Here is a 26,933-nt window from a genome sequence, read left to right on the forward strand (position 1 = left end):
ACATACAAAACAATGAACAATTGGGTTTAACTATGCTCTTAGCACAACATCAACATACTGCAGTAGAGAAGCAGTTACATTTTGCAGAATTTGTGCATTTGACAAAAGATTTTTTTTCCGTGTTCCAAGATCTACATGTGATACGAAATGTATGAATTCTTGCAATGGAAACCTCACTGTATTGTACCAAGGCAGATAAAGGACATCCTTCGCACCCCATATACATATACAAGCTGTGTTTTACATTCACCCAAGTTCTACTGGTGATATTTTCAGTTTGAAATAGTCCATTGGAAGCTCATATGAATGTTATAAAACTGTGGTGGAAACCAATAATATGCCCTTAATGAAATGTATTAATTTGTACAGATGATCAAAAGTGCACTGATGTCATTAGTTCTACAAGTTCCATACAGTCACCCACTCTATCACCTTTTTAAAAAAGGGCAGTTTTCAACATTGAAGGGTTTATGTCAGTGCTAGAGCGTAGGAGTGTAGTTCAAGAAGTCCCTGTTTTATAACCATATACCCTCTTCAATAGATCCTGTTATAATGTTTTTCAACCCAATGCACTGTAAGAAACAATAGGATATATCATCATTTCATATACAAAACAATGAACAATTTGGTTTAACTATGCTCTTAGCACAACATCAACAAACTGGAGTAGAGAAGCAGTTACATTTTGCAGAATTTGTGCATTTGACAAAAGATTTTTTTTCCATGTTCCAAGATCTACATGTGATACGAAATGTATGAATTCTTGCAATGGAAACCTCACTGTATTTTACCAAGGCAGATAAAGGACATCTATTGTACCCCTTATACTTATAAGGAGGGTTTGGTGGCTGAAAATGCATTGCTTTGATGGTGATTGCATGTTGCTTCCACTTTGTACATATTACTGAATAAATAAAGGTGAACATTTCAGAAATGGGGGTATAGCTCAGTGGTAGAGCATTTGACTGCAGATCAGGAGGTCCCTAGTTCAAATCTGGGTGTCCCCTTGTTCAACAGTTTTACCTGTAGAAATATTTTTTTAATTAAATAAATTGAAGAAAACATTTACAATCTTAGCATTTTATGTAATGAGCAACACATTTCTACATTTGAAATACTCCTGATCATCTCCTGAAACATAGGGTAAACACCATTAAGATGTTTAGGATTTCTTCATATGATACAAGCTGTGCTTTACATTCACCCAAGTTCTACTGGTGATATGATCAGTTTGAACTATTCCATTGGAAGCTCATATGAATGTTATAAAACTGTGGTGGAAACCAATAATATGCCCTTAATGAAATGTATTAATTTGTACTGCTGACCAGTAGTGCTCTGATGTCATTAGTTCTACAAGTTCCGTAGAGTCACCCAGTCTATCACCTTTTTAAAAAAGGGCAGTTTTCAACATTGAAGGGATTATGTCAGTGGTAGAGCGTAGGAGTGTAGTTCAAGAAGTCATGTTTCATAACCATATACCCTCTTCAATAGATCCTGTTAAAATGTTTTTCAACCCAATGCACTGTAAGAAACACTAGGATATATCATCATTTCATATACAAAACAATGAACAATTGGGTTTAACTATGCTCTTAGCACAAAATCACCAAACTGCAGTAGAGAAACAGTTACATTTTGCAGAATGTGTGCATTTGACACAAGTTTTTTTTCCATGTTCCAAGATCTACATGTGATACGAAATGTATGAATTCTTGCAATGGAAACCTCACTGTATTTTACCAAGGCAGATAAAGGACATCTTTTGTACCCCTTATACTTATAAGGAGGGTTTGGTGGCTGAAAATGCATTGCTTTGATGGTGATTGCATGTTGCTTCCACTTTGTACATAATACTGAATAAATAAAGGTGAACATTTCAGAAATGTGGGTATAGCTCAGGGGTAGAGCATTTCACTGCAGATCAAAAGGTCCCTAGTTCAAATCTGGGTGCCCCCTTGTCCAACTATTTTACCTCTAGAAAAAAACATTTACAATCTTATCATTTGATGTAATGAGCAACACATTTCTACATTTGAAATACTCCTGATCATCACCTGAAACATAGGGTAAACACCATTACGCTGTTTAGGATTTCTTCATATGATACAAGCTGTGTTTTACATTCACCCAAGTTCTACTGGTGATATTATCAGTTTGAAATGGTCCATTGGAAGCTCATATGAATGTTATAAAACTGTGGTGGAAACCAATAAAATGCCCTTAATGAAATGTATTAATTTGTACAGATGACCAGAAGTGCACTGATGTCATTAGTTCTACAAGTTCCATACAGTCACCCACTCTATCACCTTTTTAAAAAAGGGCAGTTTTCAACATTCAAGGGTTTATGTCAGTGGTAGAGCGTAGGAGTGTAGTTCAAGAAGTCCCTGTTTCATAACCATATACCCTCTTCAATAGATCCTGTTAAAATGTTTTTCAACCCAATGCACTGTAAGAAACAATAGGATATATCATCATTTCATATACAAAACAATGAACAATTGGGTTTAACTATGCTCTTAGCACAAAATCAACAAACTGCAGTAGAGAAGCAGTTACATTTTGCAGAATTTGTGCATTTGACAAAAGATTTCCTTTCCATGTTCCAAGATCTACATGTGATACGAAATGTATGAATTCTTGCAATGGAAACCTCACTGTATTTTACCAAGGCAGATAAAGGACATCCGCCCCACCCCATATACATATAAGGAGGGTTTGGGGCTGAAAATGCATTGCTTTGATGTTGATTGCATGTTGCTTGCACTTTGTACATATTACTGAATTAATAAAGGTGAATTTTTCAGAACAGGGCGTATAGCTCAGTGGTAGAGCATTTGACTGCAGATCAAGAAGTCCCTAGTTCAAATCTGGGTGCCCCCTTGTTCAAGTGTTTACCCGTAGAAAAAAACATTTACAATCTTAGCATTTGATGTAATGAGCAACACATTTTTACATTTGAAATACTCCTGATCATCTCCTGAAATTTAGGGTAAACACCATGAAACTGTTTAGGATTTCTTCATATGATACAAGCTGTGTTTTACATTCACCCAAGTTCTACTGGTGATATTATCAGTTTGAAATAGTCCATTGGAAGCTCATATGAATGTTATAAAACTGTGGTGGAAACCAATAATATGCCCTTAAAGAAATGTATTAATTTGTACAGCTGACCAGAAGTGCACTGATGTCATTAGTTCTACAAGTTCCATACAGTCACCCACTCTATCACCTTTTTAAAAAATGGCAGTTTTCAACATTCAAGGGTTTATGTCAGTGGTAGAGCGTAGGAGTGTAGTTCAAGAAGTCCTGTTTCATAACCATATACCCTCTTCAATAGATCCTGTTAAAATGTTTTTCAACCCAATGCACTGTAAGAAACAATAGGATATATCATAATTTCATATACAAAACAATGAACAATTGGGTTTAACTATGCTCTTAACACAAAATCAACAAACTGCAGTAGAGAAGCAGTTACATTTTGTAGAATGTGTGCATTTGACAAAAGATTTTTTTCCATGTTCCAAGATCTACATGTGATACGAAATGTATGAATTCTTGCAATGGAAACCTCACTGTATTTTACCAAGGCAGATAAAGTACATCCTTTGCACCCCATATACTTATAAGGAGGGTTTGGTGGCTGAAATTGCATTACTTTGATGGTGATTGCATGTTGCTTGCACTTAGTACATATTACTGAATTAATAAAGGTAAACTTTTCAGAATTGGGGGTATAGCTCAGTGGTAGAGCATTTGACTGCAGATCAAGAGGTCTCTAGTTCAAGTCTGGGTGCCCCCTTGTTCATCTGTTTTACCTGTAGAAAAAAACATTTACAATCTTAGCATTTTATGTAATGAGCAACACATTTCTACATTTGAAATACTCCTGATCATCTCCTTACACATAGGGTAAACACTATGAAACTGTTTAGGATTTCCTCATATGATACAAGCTGTGTTTTACATTCACCCAAGTTCTACTGGTGATATTTTCAGTTTGAAATAGTCCATTGGAAGCTCATATGAATGTTATAAAACTGTGGTGGAAACCAATAATATGCCCTTAATGAAATGTATTAATTTGTACAGCTGACCAGAAGTGCACTGATGTCATTAGTTTTGCAAGTTCCATACAGTCACCCACTCTATCACCATTTTAAAAAAAGGGCAGTTTTCAGCATTCAAGGGTTTAACTCAGTGGTAGAGCATAGGAGTGCAGTTCAAGAAATCCCTGTTTCATAACCATACACCCTCGTCAATAGATCCTGTTAAAATCTTTTTCAACCCAATGTACTGTAAGAAACAAAAGGATATATCATCATTTAAATAAAAAACAATGAACAATTGGGTTTAACTATGCTCTTAGCACAAAATCAACAAACTGCAGTAGAGAAGCAGTTACGTTTTGCAGAATTTGTGCATTTGACGAAAGTTTTTTTTTCCATGTTCCAAGATCTACATGTGATACGAAATGTATGAATTCTTGCAATGGAAACCTCACTGTATTTTACCAAGGCAGATAAAGGACATCTTTTGTACCCCTTATACTTATAAGGAGGGTTTGGTGGCTGAAAATGCAATGCTTTGATGGTGATTGCATGTTGCTTCCACTTTGTACATATTGCTGAATAAGTAAAGGTGAACATTTCAGAAATGGGGTTATAGCTCAGGGATAGAGCATTTCACTGCAGATCAAGAGGTCCCTAGTTCAAATCTGGGTGCCCCCTTATCCAACTATTTTACCTGTAGAAATATCTTTTTAATTAAATAAATTGAAGTAAACATTTACAATCTTAGCTTTTTATGTAATGAGCAACACATTTCAACATTTGAAATACTCCTGATCATCACCTGAAACATAGGGTAAACACCATTAAGATGGTTAGGATTTCTTCATATGATACAAGCTGTGCTTTACATTCACCCAAGTTCTACTGGTGATATGATCAGTTTGAACTATTCCATTGGAAGCTCATATGAATGTTATAAAACTGTGGTGGAAACCAATAATATGCCCTTAATGAAATGTATTACTTTGTACTGCTGACCAGAAGTGCTCTGATGTCATTAGTTCTACAAGTTCCGTAGAGTCACCCAGTCTATCACCTTTTTAAAAAAGGGCAGTTTTCAACATTGAAGGGATTATGTCAGTGGTAGAGCGTAGGAGTGTAGTTCAAGAAGTCCCTGTTTCATAACCATATACCCTCTTCAATAGATCCTGTTAAAATGTTTTTCAACCCAATGCACTGTAAGAAACACTAGGATATATCATCATTTCATATACAAAACAATGAACAATTGGGTTTAACTATGCTCTTAGCACAAAATCACCAAACTGCAGTAGAGAAACAGTTACATTTTGCAGAATGTGTGCATTTGACAAAAGTTTTTTTTCCATGTTCCAAGATCTACATGTGATACGAAATGTATGAATTCTTGCAATGGAAACCTCACTGTATTTTACCAAGGCAGATAAAGGACATCTTTTGTACCCCTTATACTTATAAGGAGGGTTTGGTGGCTGAAAATGCATTGCTTTGATGGTGATTGCATGTTGCTTCCACTTTGTACATATTACTGAATAAATAAAGGTGAACATTTCAGAAATGGGGGTATAGCTCAGTGGTAGAGCATTTGACTGCAGATCAGGAGGTCCCTAGTTCAAATCTGGGTGTCCCCTTGTTCAACAGTTTTACCTGTAGAAATATTTTTTTAATTAAATAAATTGAAGAAAACATTTACAATCTTAGCATTTTATGTAATGAGCAACACATCTCTACATTTGAAATACTCCTGAAACATAGGGTAAACACCATGAAACTGTTTAGGATTTCTTCATATGATACAAGCTGTGTTTTACATTCACCCAAGTTCTACTGGTTATATTATCAGTTTGAAATAGTCCATTGGAAGCTCATATGAATGTTATAAAACTGTTGTGGAAACCAATAATATGCCCTTAATTAAATGTATTAATTTGTACAGCTGACCAGAAGTGCACTGATGTCATTAGTTCTACAAGTTCCATACAGTCACCCACTCTATCACCTTTTTAAAAAAGGGCAGTTTTCAGCATTCAAGGGTTTAACTGAGTGGTAGAGCATAGGAGTGCAGTTCAAGAAGTCCCTGTTTCATAACCATATACCCTCGTCAATAGATCATGTTAAAATGTTTTTCAACCCAATGCACTGTAAGAAACAATAAGATATATCATCATTTCATATACAAAACAATGAACAATTGGGTTTAACTATACTCTTAGCACAAAATCAACAAACTGCAGTAGAGAAGCAGTTACATTTTGCAGAATTTGTGCATTTGACAAAAGTTTTTTTTCCATGTTCCAAGATCTACATGTGATACGAAATGTATGAATTCTTGCAATGGAAACCTCACTGTATTTTACCAAGGCAGATAAAGGACATCATTCGCACCCCACATACTTATAAGGAGGGTTTGGTGGCTGAAAATGCATTGCTTTGATGGTGATTGTATGTTGCTTCCACTTTATACATATTACTGAATAAATAAAGGTGAACATTTCAGAAATGGGGTTATAGCTCAGTGGTAGAGCATTTGACTGCAGATCAAGAGGTCCCTAGTTCAAATATGGGTCCCCCCTTGTTCAACTGTTTTACCTGTAGAAATATTTTTTAATTAAATAAATTGAAAACATTTACAATCTTAGCATTTTATGTAATGAGCAACATATTTCTACATTTGAAATACTCCTGATCATCTCCTGAAACATAGAGTAAACACAATGAAACTGTTTAGGATTTCTTCATATGATACAAGCTGTGTTTTACATTCACCCAAGTTCTACTGGTGATATTATCAGTTTGAAATAGTCCATTGGAAGCTCATATGAATGTTATAAAACTGTGGTGGAAACCAATAATATGCCCTTAATGAAATGTATTAATTTGTACAGCTGACCAGAAGTGCACTGATGTCATTAGTTCTACAAGTTCCATGCAGTCACCCACTCTATCACCTTTTTAGAAAAAGGGCAGTTTTCAGCATTCAAGGGTTTAACTCAGTGGTAGAGCGTAGGAGTGTAGTTCAAGAAGTCCCTGTTTCATAACCATATACCCTCTTCAATAGATCCTGTTAAAATGTTTTTCAACCCAATGCACTGTAAGAAACAATAGGATATATCATCATTTCATATACAAAACAATGAACAATTGGGTGTAACTATACTCTTAGCACAAAATCACCAAACTGCAGTAGAGAAGCAGTTACATTTTGCAGAATTTGTGCATTTGACAAAAGTTTTTTTTCCATGTTCCAAGATCTACATGTGATACGAAATGTATGAATTCTTGCAATGGAAACCTCACTGTATTTTACCAAGGCAGATAAAGGACATCTTTTGTACCCCTTATACTTATAAGGAGGGTTTGGTGGCTGAAAATGCATTGCTTTGATGGTGATTGCATGTTGCTTCCACTTTGTACATACTACTGAATAAATAAAGGTGAACATTTCAGAAATGGGGGTATAGCTCAGGGGTAGAGCATTTCACTGCAGATCAAAAGGTCCCTAGTTCAAATCTGGGTGCCCCTTGTCCAACTGTTTTACCTGTAGAATTTTTTTTTTAATTAAATAAATTGAAGTAAACATTTACAATCTTAGCATTTTATGTAATGAGCAACACATTTCTACATTTGAAATACTCCTGATCATCACCTGAAACATAGGGTAAACACCATTAAGCTGTTTAGGATTTCTTCGTATGATACAAGCTGTGTTTTACATTCACCCAAGTTCTACTAGTGATATGATTAGTTTGAAATAGTCTATTGGAAGCTCATATGAATGTTATAAAACTGTGGTGGAAACCAATAATATGCCCTTAATGAAATGTATTAATTTGTACAGCTGACCAGAAGTGCACTGATGTCATTAGTTCTACAAGTTCCATACAGTCACCCACTCTATCACCTTTTTAAAAAAGGGCAGTTTTCAGCATTCAAGGGTTTATGTCAGTGGTAGAGCGTGGGAGTGCTTTTCAAATTTCAAGAAGTTCCTGTTTCATAACCATATACCCCCTTCAATAGATCGTGTTAAAATGTTTTTCAACCCAATGCACTGTAAGAAACAATAGGATATATCATCATTTCATATACAAAACAATGAACAATTGGGTTTAACTATGCTCTTAGCACAAAATCAACAAACTGCAGTAGAGAAGCAGTTACATTTTGCAGAATTTGTGCATTTGACAAAAGATTTTTTTTCCATGTTCCAAGATCTACATGTGATACGAAATGTATGAATTCTTGCAATGGAAACCTCACTGTATTTTACCAAGGCAGATAAAGGACATCCTTCGCACCCCATATACTTATAAGGAAGGTTTGGTGGCTGAAAATGCATTGCATTGATGGTGATTGCATGTTGCTTCCACTTTGTACATATTACTGAATAAATAAAAGTGAACATTTCAAAAATGGGGGTATAGCTCAGGGGTAGAGCATTTCACTGCAGATCAAAAGGTCCCTAGTTCAAATATGGGTGCCCCTTGTCCAACTGTTTTACCTGTAGAAATATTTTTTTAATTAAATACATTGAAGTAAACATTTACAATCTTAGCATTTTATGTAATGAGCAACACATTTCTACATTTGAAATACTCCTGATCATCACCTGAAACATAGGGTAAACACCATTAAGCTGTTTAGGATTTCTTCATATGATACAAGCTGTGTTTTACATTCACCCAAGTTCTACTGGTGATATGACCAGTTTAAAACAGTCCATTGGAAGCTCATATGAATGTTATAAAACTGTGGTGGAAACCAATAATATGCCCTTAATGAAATGTATTAATTTGTACAGATGACCAGAAGTGCACTGATGTCATTAGTTCTACAAGTTCCATAAAGTCACCCACTCTATCACCTTTTTAAAAAAGGGCAGTTTTCAACATTGAAGGGTTTATGTCAGTGGTAGAGAGTAGGAGTGTAGTTCAAGAAATCCATGTTTCATAACCATATACTCTCTTCAATAGATCCTGTTAAAATGTTTTTCAACCCAATGCACTGCAAGAAACAATAGGATATATCATCATTTCACATACAAAACAATGAACAATTGGGTTTAACTATGCTCTTAGCACAACATCAACAAACTGCAGTAGAGAAGCAGTTACATTTTGCAGAATTTGTGCATTTGACAAAAGATTTTTTTTCCGTGTTCCAAGATCTACATGTGATACGAAATGTATGAATTCTTGCAATGGAAACCTCACTGTATTGTACCAAGGCAGATAAAGGACATCCTTCGCACCCCATATACATATACAAGCTGTGTTTTACATTCACCCAAGTTCTACTGGTGATATTTTCAGTTTGAAATAGTCCATTGGAAGCTCATATGAATGTTATAAAACTGTGGTGGAAACCAATAATATGCCCTTAATGAAATGTATTAATTTGTACAGATGACCAAAAGTGCACTGATGTCATTAGTTCTACAAGTTCCATACAGTCACCCACTCTATCACCTTTTTAAAAAAGGGCAGTTTTCAACATTGAAGGGTTTATGTCAGTGGTAGAGCGTAGGAGTGTAGTTCAAGAAGTCCCTGTTTTATAACCATATACCCTCTTCAATAGATCCTGTTATAATGTTTTTCAACCCAATGCACTGTAAGAAACAATAGGATATATCATCATTTCATATACAAAACAATGAACAATTTGGTTTAACTATGCTCTTAGCACAACATCAACAAACTGGAGTAGAGAAGCAGTTACATTTTGCAGAATTTGTGCATTTGACAAAAGATTTTTTTTCCATGTTCCAAGATCTACATGTGATACGAAATGTATGAATTCTTGCAATGGAAACCTCACTGTATTTTACCAAGGCAGATAAAGGACATCTTTTGTACCCCTTATACTTATAAGGAGGGTTTGGTGGCTGAAAATGCATTGCTTTGATGGTGATTGCATGTTGCTTCCACTTTGTACATATTACTGAATAAATAAAGGTGAACATTTCAGAAATGGGGGTATAGCTCAGTGGTAGAGCATTTGACTGCAGATCAGGAGGTCCCTAGTTCAAATCTGGGTGTCCCCTTGTTCAACAGTTTTACCTGTAGAAATATTTTTTTAATTAAATAAATTGAAGAAAACATTTACAATCTTAGCATTTTATGTAATGAGCAACACATTTCTACATTTGAAATACTCCTGATCATCTCCTGAAACATAGGGTAAACACCATTAAGATGTTTAGGATTTCTTCATATGATACAAGCTGTGCTTTACATTCACCCAAGTTCTACTGGTGATATGATCAGTTTGAACTATTCCATTGGAAGCTCATATGAATGTTATAAAACTGTGGTGGAAACCAATAATATGCCCTTAATGAAATGTATTAATTTGTACTGCTGACCAGTAGTGCTCTGATGTCATTAGTTCTACAAGTTCCGTAGAGTCACCCAGTCTATCACCTTTTTAAAAAAGGGCAGTTTTCAACATTGAAGGGATTATGTCAGTGGTAGAGCGTAGGAGTGTAGTTCAAGAAGTCCCTGTTTCATAACCATATACCCTCTTCAATAGATCCTGTTAACATGTTTTTCAACCCAATGCACTGTAAGAAACACTAGGATATATCATCATTTCATATACAAAACAATGAACAATTGGGTTTAACTATGCTCTTAGCACAAAATCACCAAACTGCAGTAGAGAAACAGTTACATTTTGCAGAATGTGTGCATTTGACACAAGTTTTTTTTCCATGTTCCAAGATCTACATGTGATACGAAATGTATGAATTCTTGCAATGGAAACCTCACTGTATTTTACCAAGGCAGATAAAGGACATCTTTTGTACCCCTTATACTTATAAGGAGGGTTTGGTGGCTGAAAATGCATTGCTTTGATGGTGATTGCATGTTGCTTCCACTTTGTACATAATACTGAATAAATAAAGGTGAACGTTTCAGAAATGTGGGTATAGCTCAGGGGTAGAGCATTTCACTGCAGATCAAAAGGTCCCTAGTTCAAATCTGGGTGCCCCCTTGTCCAACTATTTTACCTCTAGAAAAAAACATTTACAATCTTATCATTTGATGTAATGAGCAACACATTTCTACATTTGAAATACTCCTGATCATCACCTGAAACATAGGGTAAACACCATTACGCTGTTTAGGATTTCTTCATATGATACAAGCTGTGTTTTACATTCACCCAAGTTCTACTGGTGATATTATCAGTTTGAAATGGTCCATTGGAAGCTCATATGAATGTTATAAAACTGTGGTGGAAACCAATAAAATGCCCTTAATGAAATGTATTAATTTGTACAGATGACCAGAAGTGCACTGATGTCATTAGTTCTACAAGTTCCATACAGTCACCCACTCTATCACCTTTTTAAAAAAGGGCAGTTTTCAACATTCAAGGGTTTATGTCAGTGGTAGAGCGTAGGAGTGTAGTTCAAGAAGTCCCTGTTTCATAACCATATACCCTCTTCAATAGATCCTGTTAAAATGTTTTTCAACCCAATGCACTGTAAGAAACAATAGGATATATCATCATTTCATATACAAAACAATGAACAATTGGGTTTAACTATGCTCTTAGCACAAAATCAACAAACTGCAGTAGAGAAGCAGTTACATTTTGCAGAATTTGTGCATTTCACAAAAGATTTCCTTTCCATGTTCCAAGATCTACATGTGATACGAAATGTATGAATTCTTGCAATGGAAACCTCACTGTATTTTACCAAGGCAGATAAAGGGCATCCGCCCCACCCCATATACATATAAGGAGGGTTTGGGGCTGAAAATGCATTGCTTTGATGTTGATTGCATGTTGCTTGCACTTTGTACATATTACTGAATTAATAAAGGTGAATTTTTCAGAACAGGGCGTATAGCTCAGTGGTAGAGCATTTGACTGCAGATCAAGAAGTCCCTAGTTCAAATCTGGGTGCCCCCTTGTTCAAGTGTTTACCTGTAGAAAAAAACATTTACAATCTTAGCATTTGATGTAATGAGCAACACATTTTTACATTTGAAATACTCCTGATCATCTCCTGAAATTTAGGGTAAACACCATGAAACTGTTTAGGATTTCTTCATATGATACAAGCTGTGTTTTACATTCACCCAAGTTCTACTGGTGATATTATCAGTTTGAAATAGTCCATTGGAAGCTCATATGAATGTTATAAAACTGTGGTGGAAACCAATAATATGCCCTTAAAGAAATGTATTAATTTGTACAGCTGACCAGAAGTGCACTGATGTCATTAGTTCTACAAGTTCCATACAGTCACCCACTCTATCACCTTTTTAAAAAATGGCAGTTTTCAACATTCAAGGGTTTATGTCAGTGGTAGAGCGTAGGAGTGTAGTTCAAGAAGTCCTGTTTCATAACCATATACCCTCTTCAATAGATCCTGTTAAAATGTTTTTCAACCCAATGCACTGTAAGAAACAATAGGATATATCATAATTTCATATACAAAACAATGAACAATTGGGTTTAACTATGCTCTTAGCACAAAATCAACAAACTGCAGTAGAGAAGCAGTTACATTTTGTAGAATGTGTGCATTTGACAAAAGATTTTTTTTTTCCATGTTCCAAGATCTACATGTGATACGAAATGTATGAATTCTTGCAATGGAAACCTCACTGTATTTTACCAAGGCAGATAAAGTACATCCTTTGCACCCCATATACTTATAAGGAGGGTTTGGTGGCTGAAATTGCATTACTTTGATGGTGATTGCATGTTGCTTGCACTTAGTACATATTACTGAATTAATAAAGGTAAACTTTTCAGAATTGGGGGTATAGCTCAGTGGTAGAGCATTTGACTGCAGATCAAGAGGTCTCTAGTTCAAGTCTGGTTGCCCCCTTGTTCATCTGTTTTACCTGTAGAAAAAAACATTTACAATCTTAGCATTTTATGTAATGAGCAACACATTTCTACATTTGAAATACTCCTGATCATCTCCTTACACATAGGGTAAACACTATGAAACTGTTTAGGATTTCCTCATATGATACAAGCTGTGTTTTACATTCACCCAAGTTCTACTGGTGATATTTTCAGTTTGAAATAGTCCATTGGAAGCTCATATGAATGTTATAAAACTGTGGTGGAAACCAATAATATGCCCTTAATGAAATGTATTAATTTGTACAGCTGACCAGAAGTGCACTGATGTCATTAGTTTTGCAAGTTCCATACAGTCACCCACTCTATCACCATTTTAAAAAAAGGGCAGTTTTCAGCATTCAAGGGTTTAACTCAGTGGTAGAGCATAGGAGTGCAGTTCAAGAAATCCCTGTTTCATAACCATACACCCTCGTCAATAGATCCTGTTAAAATCTTTTTCAACCCAATGTACTGTAAGAAACAAAAGGATATATCATCATTTAAATAAAAAACAATGAACAATTGGGTTTAACCATGCTCTTAGCACAAAATCAACAAACTGCAGTAGAGAAGCAGTTACGTTTTGCAGAATTTGTGCATTTGACGAAAGTTTTTTTTCCATGTTCCAAGATCTACATGTGATACGAAATGTATGAATTCTTGCAATGGAAACCTCACTGTATTTTACCAAGGCAGATAAAGGACATCTTTTGTACCCCTTATACTTATAAGGAGGGTTTGGTGGCTGAAAATGCATTGCTTTGATGGTGATTGCATGTTGCTTCCACTTTGTACATATTACTGAATAAGTAAAGGTGAACATTTCAGAAATGGGGTTATAGCTCAGGGATAGAGCATTTCACTGCAGATCAAGAGGTCCCTAGTTCAAATCTGGGTGCCCCCTTATCCAACTATTTTACCTGTAGAAATATCTTTTTAATTAAATAAATTGAAGTAAACATTTACAATCTTAGCTTTTTATGTAATGAGCAACACATTTCTACATTTGAAATACTCCTGATCATCACCTGAAACATAGGGTAAACACCATTAAGATGGTTAGGATTTCTTCATATGATACAAGCTGTGCTTTACATTCACCCAAGTTCTACTGGTGATATGATCAGTTTGAACTATTCCATTGGAAGCTCATATGAATGTTATAAAACTGTGGTGGAAACCAATAATATGCACTTAATGAAATGTATTACTTTGTACTGCTGACCAGAAGTGCTCTGATGTCATTAGTTCTACAAGTTCCGTAGAGTCACCCAGTCTATCACCTTTTTAAAAAAGGGCAGTTTTCAACATTGAAGGGATTATGTCAGTGGTAGAGCGTAGGAGTGTAGTTCAAGAAGTCCCTGTTTCATAACCATATACCCTCTTCAATAGATCCTGTTAAAATGTTTTTCAACCCAATGCACTGTAAGAAACACTAGGATATATCATCATTTCATATACAAAACAATGAACAATTGGGTTTAACTATGCTCTTAGCACAAAATCACCAAACTGCAGTAGAGAAACAGTTACATTTTGCAGAATATGTGCATTTGACAAAAGTTTTTTTTCCATGTTCCAAGATCTACATGTGATACGAAATGTATGAATTCTTGCAATGGAAACCTCACTGTATTTTACCAAGGCAGATAAAGGACATCTTTTGTACCCCTTATACTTATAAGGAGGGTTTGGTGGCTGAAAATGCATTGCTTTGATGGTGATTGCATGTTGCTTCCACTTTGTACATAATACTGAATAAATAAAGGTGAACATTTCAGAAATGTGGGTATAGCTCAGGGGTAGAGCATTTCACTGCAGATCACAAAGGTCCCTAGTTCAAATCTGGGTGCCCCCTTGTCCAACTGTTTTACCTGTAGAAAAAAACATTTACAATCTTAGCATTTGATGTAATGAGCAACACATTTCTACATTTGAAATACTCCTGATCATCACCTGAAACATAGGGTAAACACCATTAAGCTGTTTAGGATTTCTTCGTATGATACAAGCTGTGTTTTACATTCACCCAAGTTCTACTGGTGATATGATTAGTTTGAAATAGTCCATTGAAAGCTCATATGAATGTTATAAAACTGTGGTGGAAACCAATAATATGCCCTTAATGAAATGTATTCATTTGTACAGCTGACCAGAAGTGCACTGATGTCATTAGTTCTACAAGTTCCATACAGTCACCCACTCTATCACCTTTTTAAAAAAGGGCAGCTTTCAGCATTCAAGGGTTTATGTCAGTGGTAGAGCGTGGGAGTGCTTTTCAAGAAGTTCCTGTTTCATAACCATATACCCTCTTCAATAGATCCTGTTAAAATGTTTTTCAACCCAATGCACTGTAAGAAACAATAGGATATATCATCATTTCATATACAAAACAATGAACAATTGGGTTTAACTATGCTCTTAGCACAAAATCAACACACTGCAGTAGAGAAGCAGTTACATTTTGCAGAATGTGTGCATTTGACAAAATATTTTTTTCCATGTTCCAAGATCTACATGTGATACGAAATGTATGAATTCTTGCAATGGAAACCTCACTGTATTTTACCAAGGCAGATAAAGGACATCTTTTGTACCCCTTATACTTATAAGGAGGGTTTGGTGGCTGAAAATGCATTGCTTTGATGGTGATTGCATGTTGCTTCCACTTTGTACATACTACTGAATAAATAAAGGTGAACATTTCAGAAATGGGGGTATAGCTCAGGGGTAGAGCATTTCACTGCAGATCAAAAGGTCCCTAGTTCAAATCTGGGTGCCCCTTGTCCAACTATTTTACCTGTAGAATTTTTTTTTTAATTAAATAAATTGAAGTAAACATTTACAATCTTAGCATTTTATGTAATGAGCAACACATTTCTACATTTGAAATACTCCTGATCATCACCTGAAACATAGGGTAAACACCATTAAGCTGTTTAGGATTTCTTCGTATGATACAAGCTGTGTTTTACATTCACCCAAGTTCTACTAGTGATATGATTAGTTTGAAATAGTCCATTGGAAGCTCATATGAATGTTATAAAACTGTGGTGGAAACCAATAATATGCCCTTAATGAAATGTATTAATTTGTACAGCTGACCAGAAGTGCACTGATGTCATTAGTTCTACAAGTTCCATACAGTCACCCACTCTATCACCTTTTTAAAAAAGGGCAGTTTTCAGCATTCAAGGGTTTATGTCAGTGGTAGAGCGTGGGAGTGCTTTTCAAATTTCAAGAAGTTCCTGTTTCATAACCATATACCCCCTTCAATAGATCGTGTTAAAATGTTTTTCAACCCAATGCACTGTAAGAAACAATAGGATATATCATCATTTCATATACAAAACAATGAACAATTGGGTTTAACTATGCTCTTAGCACAAAATCAACAAACTGCAGTAGAGAAGCAGTTACATTTTGCAGAATTTGTGCATTTGACAAAAGATTTTTTTTCCATGTTCCAAGATCTACATGTGATACGAAATGTATGAATTCTTGCAATGGAAACCTCACTGTATTTTACCAAGGCAGATAAAGGACATCCTTCGCACCCCATATACTTATAAGGAAGGTTTGGTGGCTGAAAATGCATTGCATTGATGGTGATTGCATGTTGCTTCCACTTTGTACATATTACTGAATAAATAAAAGTGAACATTTCAAAAATGGGGGTATAGCTCAGGGGTAGAGCATTTCACTGCAGATCAAAAGGTCCCTAGTTCAAATCTGGGTGCCCCTTGTCCAACTGTTTTACCTGTAGAAATATTTTTTTAATTAAATACATTGAAGTAAACATTTACAATCTTAGCATTTTATGTAATGAGCAACACATTTCTACATTTGAAATACTCCTGATCATCACCTGAAACATAGGGTAAACACCATTAAGCTGTTTAGGATTTCTTCATATGATACAAGCTGTGTTTTACATTCACCCAAGTTCTACTGGTGATATGACCAGTTTAAAACAGTCCATTGGAAGCTCATATGAATGTTATAAAACTGTGGTGGAAACCAATAATATGCCCTTAATGAAATGTATTAATTTGTACAGATGACCAGAAGTGCACTGATGTCATGAGTTCTACAAGTTCCATAAAGTCACCCACTCTATCACCTTTTTAAAAAAGGGCAGTTTTCAACATTGAAGGGTTTATGTCAGTGGTAGAGAGTAGGAGTGTAGTTCAAGAAATCCCTGTTTCATAACCGTATACTCTCTTCAATAGATCCTGTTAAAATGTTTTTCAACCCAATGCACTGCAAGAAACAATAGGATATATCATCATTTCACATACAAAACAATGAACAATTGGGTTTAACTATGCTCTTAGCACAACATCAACAAACTGCAGTAGAGAAGCAGTTACATTTTGCAGAATTTGTGCATTTGACAAAAGATTTTTTTTCCGTGTTCCAAGATCTACATGTGATACGAAATGTATGAATTCTTGCAATGGAAACCTCACTGTATTGTACCAAGGCAGATAAAGGACATCCTTCGCACCCCATATACATATACAAGCTGTGTTTTACATTCACCCAAGTTCTACTGGTGATATTTTCAGTTTGAAATAGTCCATTGGAAGCTCATATGAATGTTATAAAACTGTGGTGGAAACCAATAATATGCCCTTAATGAAATGTATTAATTTGTACAGATGACCAAAAGTGCACTGATGTCATTAGTTCTACAAGTTCCATACAGTCACCCACTCTATCACCTTTTTAAAAAAGGGCAGTTTTCAACATTGAAGGGTTTATGTCAGTGGTAGAGCGTAGGAGTGTAGTTCAAGAAGTCCCTGTTTCATAACCATATACCCTCTTCAATAGATCCTGTTATAATGTTTTTCAACCCAATGCACTGTAAGAAACAATAGGATATTTCATCATTTCATATACAAAACAATGAACAATTTGGTTTAACTATGCTCTTAGCACAACATCAACAAACTGGAGTAGAGAAGCAGTTACATTTTGCAGAATTTGTGCATTTGACAAAAGATTTTTTTTCCATGTTCCAAGATCTACATGTGATACGAAATGTATGAATTCTTGCAATGGAAACCTCACTGTATTTTACCAAGGCAGATAAAGGACATCTTTTGTACCCCTTATACTTATAAGGAGGGTTTGGTGGCTGAAAATGCATTGCTTTGATGGTGATTGCATGTTGCTTCCACTTTGTACATATTACTGAATAAATAAAGGTGAACATTTCAGAAATGGGGGTATAGCTCAGTGGTAGAGCATTTGACTGCAGATCAGGAGGTCCCTAGTTCAAATCTGGGTGTCCCCTTGTTCAACAGTTTTACCTGTAGAAATATTTTTTTAATTAAATAAATTGAAGAAAACATTTACAATCTTAGCATTTTATGTAATGAGCAACACATTTCTACATTTGAAATACTCCTGATCATCTCCTGAAACATAGGGTAAACACCATTAAGATGTTTAGGATTTCTTCATATGATACAAGCTGTGCTTTACATTCACCCAAGTTCTACTGGTGATATGATCAGTTTGAACTATTCCATTGGAAGCTCATATGAATGTTATAAAACTGTGGTGGAAACCAATAATATGCCCTTAATGAAATGTATTAATTTGTACTGCTGACCAGTAGTGCTCTGATGTCATTAGTTCTACAAGTTCCGTAGAGTCACCCAGTCTATCACCTTTTTAAAAAAGGGCAGTTTTCAACATTGAAGGGATTATGTCAGTGGTAGAGCGTAGGAGTGTAGTTCAAGAAGTCCCTGTTTCATAACCATATACCCTCTTCAATAGATCCTGTTAAAATGTTTTTCAACCCAATGCCTGTAAGAAACACTAGGATATATCATCATTTCATATACAAAACAATGAACAATTGGGTTTAACTATGCTCTTAGCACAAAATCACCAAACTGCAGTAGAGAAACAGTTACATTTTGCAGAATGTGTGCATTTGACACAAGTTTTTTTTCCATGTTCCAAGATCTACATGTGATACGAAATGTATGAATTCTTGCAATGGAAACCTCACTGTATTTTACCAAGGCAGATAAAGGACATCTTTTGTACCCCTTATACTTATAAGGAGGGTTTGGTGGCTGAAAATGCATTGCCTTGATGGTGATTGCATGTTGCTTCCACTTTGTACATAATACTGAATAAATAAAGGTGAACATTTCAGAAATGTGGGTATAGCTCAGGGGTAGAGCATTTCACTGCAGATCAAAAGGTCCCTAGTTCAAATCTGGGTGCCCCCTTGTCCAACTATTTTACCTCTAGAAAAAAACATTTACAATCTTATCATTTGATGTAATGAGCAACACATTTCTACATTTGAAATACTCCTGATCATCACCTGAAACATAGGGTAAACACCATTACGCTGTTTAGGATTTCTTCATATGATACAAGCTGTGTTTTACATTCACCCAAGTTCTACTGGTGATATTATCAGTTTGAAATGGTCCATTGGAAGCTCATATGATTGTTATAAAACTGTGGTGGAAACCAATAAAATGCCCTTAATGAAATGTATTAATTTGTACAGATGACCAGAAGTGCACTGATGTCATTAGTTCTACAAGTTCCATACAGTCACCCACTCTATCACCTTTTTAAAAAAGGGCAGTTTTCAACATTCAAGGGTTTATGTCAGTGGTAGAGCGTAGGAGTGTAGTTCAAGAAGTCCCTGTTTCATAACCATATACCCTCTTCAATAGATCCTGTTAAAATGTTTTTCAACCCAATGCACTGTAAGAAACAATAGGATATATCATCATTTCATATACAAAACAATGAACAATTGGGTTTAACTATGCTCTTAGCACAAAATCAACAAACTGCAGTAGAGAAGCAGTTACATTTTGCAGAATTTGTGCATTTGACAAAAGATTTCCTTTCCATGTTCCAAGATCTACATGTGATACGAAATGTATGAATTCTTGCAATGGAAACCTCACTGTATTTTACCAAGGCAGATAAAGGACATCCGCCCCACCCCATATACATATAAGGAGGGTTTGGGGCTGAAAATGCATTGCTTTGATGTTGATTGCATGTTGCTTGCACTTTGTACATATTACTGAATTAATAAAGGTGAATTTTTCAGAACAGGGCGTATAGCTCAGTGGTAGAGCATTTGACTGCAGATCAAGAAGTCCCTAGTTCAAATCTGGGTGCCCCCTTGTTCAAGTGTTTACCTGTAGAAAAAAACATTTACAATCTTAGCATTTGATGTAATGAGCAACACATTTTTACATTTGAAATACTCCTGATCATCTCCTGAAATTTAGGGTAAACACCATGAAACTGTTTAGGATTTCTTCATATGATACAAGCTGTGTTTTACATTCACCCAAGTTCTACTGGTGATATTATCAGTTTGAAATAGTCCATTGGAAGCTCATATGAATGTTATAAAACTGTGGTGGAAACCAATAATATGCCCTTAAAGAAATGTATTAATTTGTACAGCTGACCAGAAGTGCACTGATGTCATTAGTTCTACAAGTTCCATACAGTCACCCACTCTATCACCTTTTTAAAAAATGGCAGTTTTCAACATTCAAGGGTTTATGTCAGTGGTAGAGCGTAGGAGTGTAGTTCAAGAAGTCCTGTTTCATAACCATATACCCTCTTCAATAGATCCTGTTAAAATGTTTTTCAACCCAATGCACTGTAAGAAACAATAGGATATATCATAATTTCATATACAAAACAATGAACAATTGGGTTTAACTATGCTCTTAGCACAAAATCACCAAACTGCAGTAGAGAAACAGTTACATTTTGCAGAATGTGTGCATTTGACAAAAGATTTTTTTCCATGTTCCAAGATCTACATGTGATACGAAATGTATGAATTCTTGCAATGGAAACCTCACTGTATTTTACCAAGGCAGTTAAAGGACATCTTTTGTACCCCTTATACTTATAAGGAGGGTTTGGTGGCTGAAAATGCATTGCTTTGATGGTGATTGCATGTTGCTTCCACTTTGTACATATTGCTGAATAAGTAAAGGTGAACATTTCAGAAATGGGGTTATAGCTCAGGGATAGAGCATTTCACTGCAGATCAAGAGGTCCCTAGTTCAAATCTGGGTGCCCCCTTATCCAACTATTTTACCTGTAGAAATATCTTTTTAATTAAATAAATTGAAGTAAACATTTACAATCTTAGCTTTTTATGTAATGAGCAACACATTTCTACATTTGAAATACTCCTGATCATCACCTGAAACATAGGGTAAACACCATTAAGATGGTTAGGATTTCTTCATATGATACAAGCTGTGCTTTACATTCACCCAAGTTCTACTGGTGATATGATCAGTTTGAACTATTCCATTGGAAGCTCATATGAATGTTATAAAACTGTGGTGGAAACCAATAATATGCCCTTAATGAAATGTATTACTTTGTACTGCTGACCAGAAGTGCTCTGATGTCATTAGTTCTACAAGTTCCGTAGAGTCACCCAGTCTATCACCTTTTTAAAAAAGGGCAGTTTTCAACATTGAAGGGATTATGTCAGTGGTAGAGCGTAGGAGTGTAGTTCAAGAAGTCCCTGTTTCATAACCATATACCCTCTTCAATAGATCCTGTTAAAATGTTTTTCAACCCAGTGCACTGTAAGAAACACTAGGATATATCATCATTTCATATACAAAACAATGAACAATTGGGTTTAACTATGCTCTTAGCACAAAATCACCAAACTGCAGTAGAGAAACAGTTACATTTTGCAGAATGTGTGCATTTGACAAAAGTTTTTTTTCCATGTTCCAAGATCTACATGTGATACGAAATGTATGAATTCTTGCAATGGAAACCTCACTGTATTTTACCAAGGCAGATAAAGGACATCTTTTGTACCCCTTATACTTATAAGGAGGGTTTGGTGGCTGAAAATGCATTGCTTTGATGGTGATTGCATGTTGCTTCCACTTTGTACATATTACTGAATAAATAAAGGTGAACATTTCAGAAATGCGGGTATAGCTCAGTGGTAGAGCATTTGACTGCAGATCAGGAGGTCCCTAGTTCAAATCTGGGTGTCCCCTTGTTCAACAGTTTTACCTGTAGAAATATTTTTTTAATTAAATAAATTGAAGAAAACATTTACAATCTTAGCATTTTATGTAATGAGCAACACATCTCTACATTTGAAATACTCCTGAAACATAGGGTAAACACCATGAAACTGTTTAGGATTTCTTCATATGATACAAGCTGTGTTTTACATTCACCCAAGTTCTACTGGTTATATTATCAGTTTGAAATAGTCCATTGGAAGCTCATATGAATGTTATAAAACTGTTGTGGAAACCAATAATATGCCCTTAATTAAATGTATTAATTTGTACAGCTGACCAGAAGTGCACTGATGTCATTAGTTCTACAAGTTCCATACAGTCACCCACTCTATCACCTTTTTAAAAAAGGGCAGTTTTCAGCATTCAAGGGTTTAACTGAGTGGTAGAGCATAGGAGTGCAGTTCAAGAAGTCCCTGTTTCATAACCATATACCCTCGTCAATAGATCATGTTAAAATGTTTTTCAACCCAATGCACTGTAAGAAACAATAAGATATATCATCATTTCATATACAAAACAATGAACAATTGGGTTTAACTATACTCTTAGCACAAAATCAACAAACTGCAGTAGAGAAGCAGTTACGTTTTGCAGAATTTGTGCATTTGACAAAAGTTTTTTTTCCATGTTCCAAGATCTACATGTGATACGAAATGTATGAATTCTTGCAATGGAAACCTCACTGTATTTTACCAAGGCAGATAAAGGACATCTTTTGTATCCCTTATACTTATAAGGAGGGTTTGGTGGCTGAAAATGCATTGCTTTGATGGTGATTGTATGTTGCTTCCACTTTATACATATTACTGAATAAATAAAGGTGAACATTTCAGAAATGGGGTTATAGCTCAGTGGTAGAGCATTTGACTGCAGATCAAGAGGTCCCTAGTTCAAATATGGGTCCCCCCTTGTTCAACTGTTTTACCTGTAGAAATATTTTTTAATTAAATAAATTGAAAACATTTACAATCTTAGCATTTTATGTAATGAGCAACATATTTCTACATTTGAAATACTCCTGATCATCTCCTGAAACATAGAGTAAACACAATGAAACTGTTTAGGATTTCTTCATATGATACAAGCTGTGTTTTACATTCACCCAAGTTCTACTGGTGATATTATCAGTTTGAAATAGTCCATTGGAAGCTCATATGAATGTTATAAAACTGTGGTGGAAACCAATAATATGCCCTTAATGAAATGTATTAATTTGTACAGCTGACCAGAAGTGCACTGATGTCATTAGTTCTACAAGTTCCATACAGTCACCCACTCTATCACCTTTTTAAAAAAGGGCAGTTTTCAGCATTCAAGGGTTTATGTCAGTGGTAGAGCGTGGGAGTGCTTTTCAAATTTCAAGAAGTTCCTGTTTCATAACCATATACCCCCTTCAATAGATCGTGTTAAAATGTTTTTCAACCCAATGCACTGTAAGAAACAATAGGATATATCATCATTTCATATACAAAACAATGAACAATTGGGTTTAACTATGCTCTTAGCACAAAATCAACAAACTGCAGTAGAGAAGCAGTTACATTTTGCAGAATTTGTGCATTTGACAAAAGATTTTTTTTCCATGTTCCAAGATCTACATGTGATACGAAATGTATGAATTCTTGCAATGGAAACCTCACTGTATTTTACCAAGGCAGATAAAGGACATCCTTCGCACCCCATATACTTATAAGGAAGGTTTGGTGGCTGAAAATGCATTGCATTGATGGTGATTGCATGTTGCTTCCACTTTGTACATATTACTGAATAAATAAAAGTGAACATTTCAAAAATGGGGGTATAGCTCAGGGGTAGAGCATTTCACTGCAGATCAAAAGGTCCCTAGTTCAAATATGGGTGCCCCTTGTCCAACTGTTTTACCTGTAGAAATATTTTTTTAATTAAATACATTGAAGTAAACATTTACAATCTTAGCATTTTATGTAATGAGCAACACATTTCTACATTTGAAATACTCCTGATCATCACCTGAAACATAGGGTAAACACCATTAAGCTGTTTAGGATTTCTTCATATGATACAAGCTGTGTTTTACATTCACCCAAGTTCTACTGGTGATATGACCAGTTTAAAACAGTCCATTGGAAGCTCATATGAATGTTATAAAACTGTGGTGGAAACCAATAATATGCCCTTAATGAAATGTATTAATTTGTACAGATGACCAGAAGTGCACTGATGTCATTAGTTCTACAAGTTCCATAAAGTCACCCACTCTATCACCTTTTTAAAAAAGGGCAGTTTTCAACATTGAAGGGTTTATGTCAGTGGTAGAGAGTAGGAGTGTAGTTCAAGAAATCCCTGTTTCATAACCATATACTCTCTTCAATAGATCCTGTTAAAATGTTTTTCAACCCAATGCACTGCAAGAAACAATAGGATATATCATCATTTCACATACAAAACAATGAACAATTGGGTTTAACTATGCTCTTAGCACAACATCAACAAACTGCAGTAGAGAAGCAGTTACATTTTGCAGAATTTGTGCATTTGACAAAAGATTTTTTTTCCGTGTTCCAAGATCTACATGTGATACGAAATGTATGAATTCTTGCAATGGAAACCTCACTGTATTGTACCAAGGCAGATAAAGGACATCCTTCGCACCCCATATACATATACAAGCTGTGTTTTACATTCACCCAAGTTCTACTGGTGATATTTTCAGTTTGAAATAGTCCATTGGAAGCTCATATGAATGTTATAAAACTGTGGTGGAAACCAATAATATGCCCTTAATGAAATGTATTAATTTGTACAGATGACCAAAAGTGCACTGATGTCATTAGTTCTACAAGTTCCATACAGTCACCCACTCTATCACCTTTTTAAAAAAGGGCAGTTTTCAACATTGAAGGGTTTATGTCAGTGGTAGAGCGTAGGAGTGTAGTTCAAGAAGTCCCTGTTTTATAACCATATACCCTCTTCAATAGATCCTGTTATAATGTTTTTCAACCCAATGCACTGTAAGAAACAATAGGATATATCATCATTTCATATACAAAACAATGAACAATTTGGTTTAACTATGCTCTTAGCACAACATCAACAAACTGGAGTAGAGAAGCAGTTACATTTTGCAGAATTTGTGCATTTGACAAAAGATTTTTTTTCCATGTTCCAAGATCTACATGTGATACGAAATGTATGAATTCTTGCAATGGAAACCTCACTGTATTTTACCAAGGCAGATAAAGGACATCTTTTGTACCCCTTATACTTATAAGGAGGGTTTGGTGGCTGAAAATGCATTGCTTTGATGGTGATTGCATGTTGCTTCCACTTTGTACATATTACTGAATAAATGAAGGTGAACATTTCAGAAATGGGGGTATAGCTCAGTGGTAGAGCATTTGACTGCAGATCAGGAGGTCCCTAGTTCAAATCTGGGTGTCCCCTTGTTCAACAGTTTTACCTGTAGAAATATTTTTTTAATTAAATAAATTGAAGAAAACATTTACAATCTTAGCATTTTATGTAATGAGCAACACATTTCTACATTTGAAATACTCCTGATCATCTCCTGAAACATAGGGTAAACACCATTAAGATGTTTAGGATTTCTTCATATGATACAAGCTGTGCTTTACATTCACCCAAGTTCTACTGGTGATATGATCAGTTTGAACTATTCCATTGGAAGCTCATATGAATGTTATAAAACTGTGGTGGAAACCAATAATATGCCCTTAATGAAATGTATTAATTTGTACTGCTGACCAGTAGTGCTCTGATGTCATTAGTTCTACAAGTTCCGTAGAGTCACCCAGTCTATCACCTTTTTAAAAAAGGGCAGTTTTCAACATTGAAGGGATTATGTCAGTGGTAGAGCGTAGGAGTGTAGTTCAAGAAGTCCCTGTTTCATAACCATATACCCTCTTCAATAGATCCTGTTAACATGTTTTTCAACCCAATGCACTGTAAGAAACACTAGGATATATCATCATTTCATATACAAAACAATGAACAATTGGGTTTAACTATGCTCTTAGCACAAAATCACCAAACTGCAGTAGAGAAACAGTTACATTTTGCAGAATGTGTGCATTTGACACAAGTTTTTTTTCCATGTTCCAAGATCTACATGTGATACGAAATGTATGAATTCTTGCAATGGAAACCTCACTGTATTTTACCAAGGCAGATAAAGGACATCTTTTGTACCCCTTATACTTATAAGGAGGGTTTGGTGGCTGAAAATGCATTGCTTTGATGGTGATTGCATGTTGCTTCCACTTTGTACATAATACTGAATAAATAAAGGTGAACATTTCAGAAATGTGGGTATAGCTCAGGGGTAGAGCATTTCACTGCAGATCAAAAGGTCCCTAGTTCAAATCTGGGTGCCCCCTTGTCCAACTATTTTACCTCTAGAAAAAAACATTTACAATCTTATCATTTGATGTAATGAGCAACACATTTCTACATTTGAAATACTCCTGATCATCACCTGAAACATAGGGTAAACACCATTACGCTGTTTAGGATTTCTTCATATGATACAAGCTGTGTTTTACATTCACCCAAGTTCTACTGGTGATATTATCAGTTTGAAATGGTCCATTGGAAGCTCATATGAATGTTATAAAACTGTGGTGGAAACCAATAAAATGCCCTTAATGAAATGTATTAATTTGTACAGATGACCAGAAGTGCACTGATGTCATTAGTTCTACAAGTTCCATACAGTCACCCACTCTATCACCTTTTTAAAAAAGGGCAGTTTTCAACATTCAAGGGTTTATGTCAGTGGTAGAGCGTAGGAGTGTAGTTCAAGAAGTCCCTGTTTCATAACCATATACCCTCTTCAATAGATCCTGTTAAAATGTTTTTCAACCCAATGCACTGTAAGAAACAATAGGATATATCATCATTTCATATACAA

The 26,933-nt window shown here is 35.4% G+C and overlaps 6 non-coding genes across 6 annotated transcripts; all 6 read left to right on the forward strand.

The window, feature by feature from the left end:
• Nucleotides 1-935: 935 nt before the first annotated feature.
• On the forward strand, nt 936-1,007 carry TRNAC-GCA (transfer RNA cysteine (anticodon GCA)). The gene has a single exon. It is a non-coding gene; the product is annotated as a tRNA-Cys (tRNA).
• Nucleotides 1,008-3,739: 2,732 nt separating this feature from the next.
• On the forward strand, nt 3,740-3,811 carry TRNAC-GCA (transfer RNA cysteine (anticodon GCA)). The gene has a single exon. It is a non-coding gene; the product is annotated as a tRNA-Cys (tRNA).
• A 1,809-nt stretch (nt 3,812-5,620) lies between these two features.
• Nucleotides 5,621-5,692, forward strand: TRNAC-GCA (transfer RNA cysteine (anticodon GCA)). The gene has a single exon. It is a non-coding gene; the product is annotated as a tRNA-Cys (tRNA).
• Nucleotides 5,693-10,029: 4,337 nt separating this feature from the next.
• Nucleotides 10,030-10,101, forward strand: TRNAC-GCA (transfer RNA cysteine (anticodon GCA)). The gene has a single exon. It is a non-coding gene; the product is annotated as a tRNA-Cys (tRNA).
• An 8,061-nt stretch (nt 10,102-18,162) lies between these two features.
• TRNAC-GCA (transfer RNA cysteine (anticodon GCA)) lies at nt 18,163-18,234 on the forward strand. The gene has a single exon. It is a non-coding gene; the product is annotated as a tRNA-Cys (tRNA).
• A 7,141-nt stretch (nt 18,235-25,375) lies between these two features.
• Nucleotides 25,376-25,447, forward strand: TRNAC-GCA (transfer RNA cysteine (anticodon GCA)). The gene has a single exon. It is a non-coding gene; the product is annotated as a tRNA-Cys (tRNA).
• The last annotated feature ends 1,486 nt before the right edge of the window (nt 25,448-26,933 follow it).

Source organism: Ambystoma mexicanum, chromosome 4q, assembly GCF_040938575.1.
Source record: "Ambystoma mexicanum isolate Mex_15411 chromosome 4q, UKY_AmexF1_1, whole genome shotgun sequence".
Taxonomy (NCBI): Eukaryota; Metazoa; Chordata; class Amphibia; order Caudata; family Ambystomatidae; genus Ambystoma; species Ambystoma mexicanum.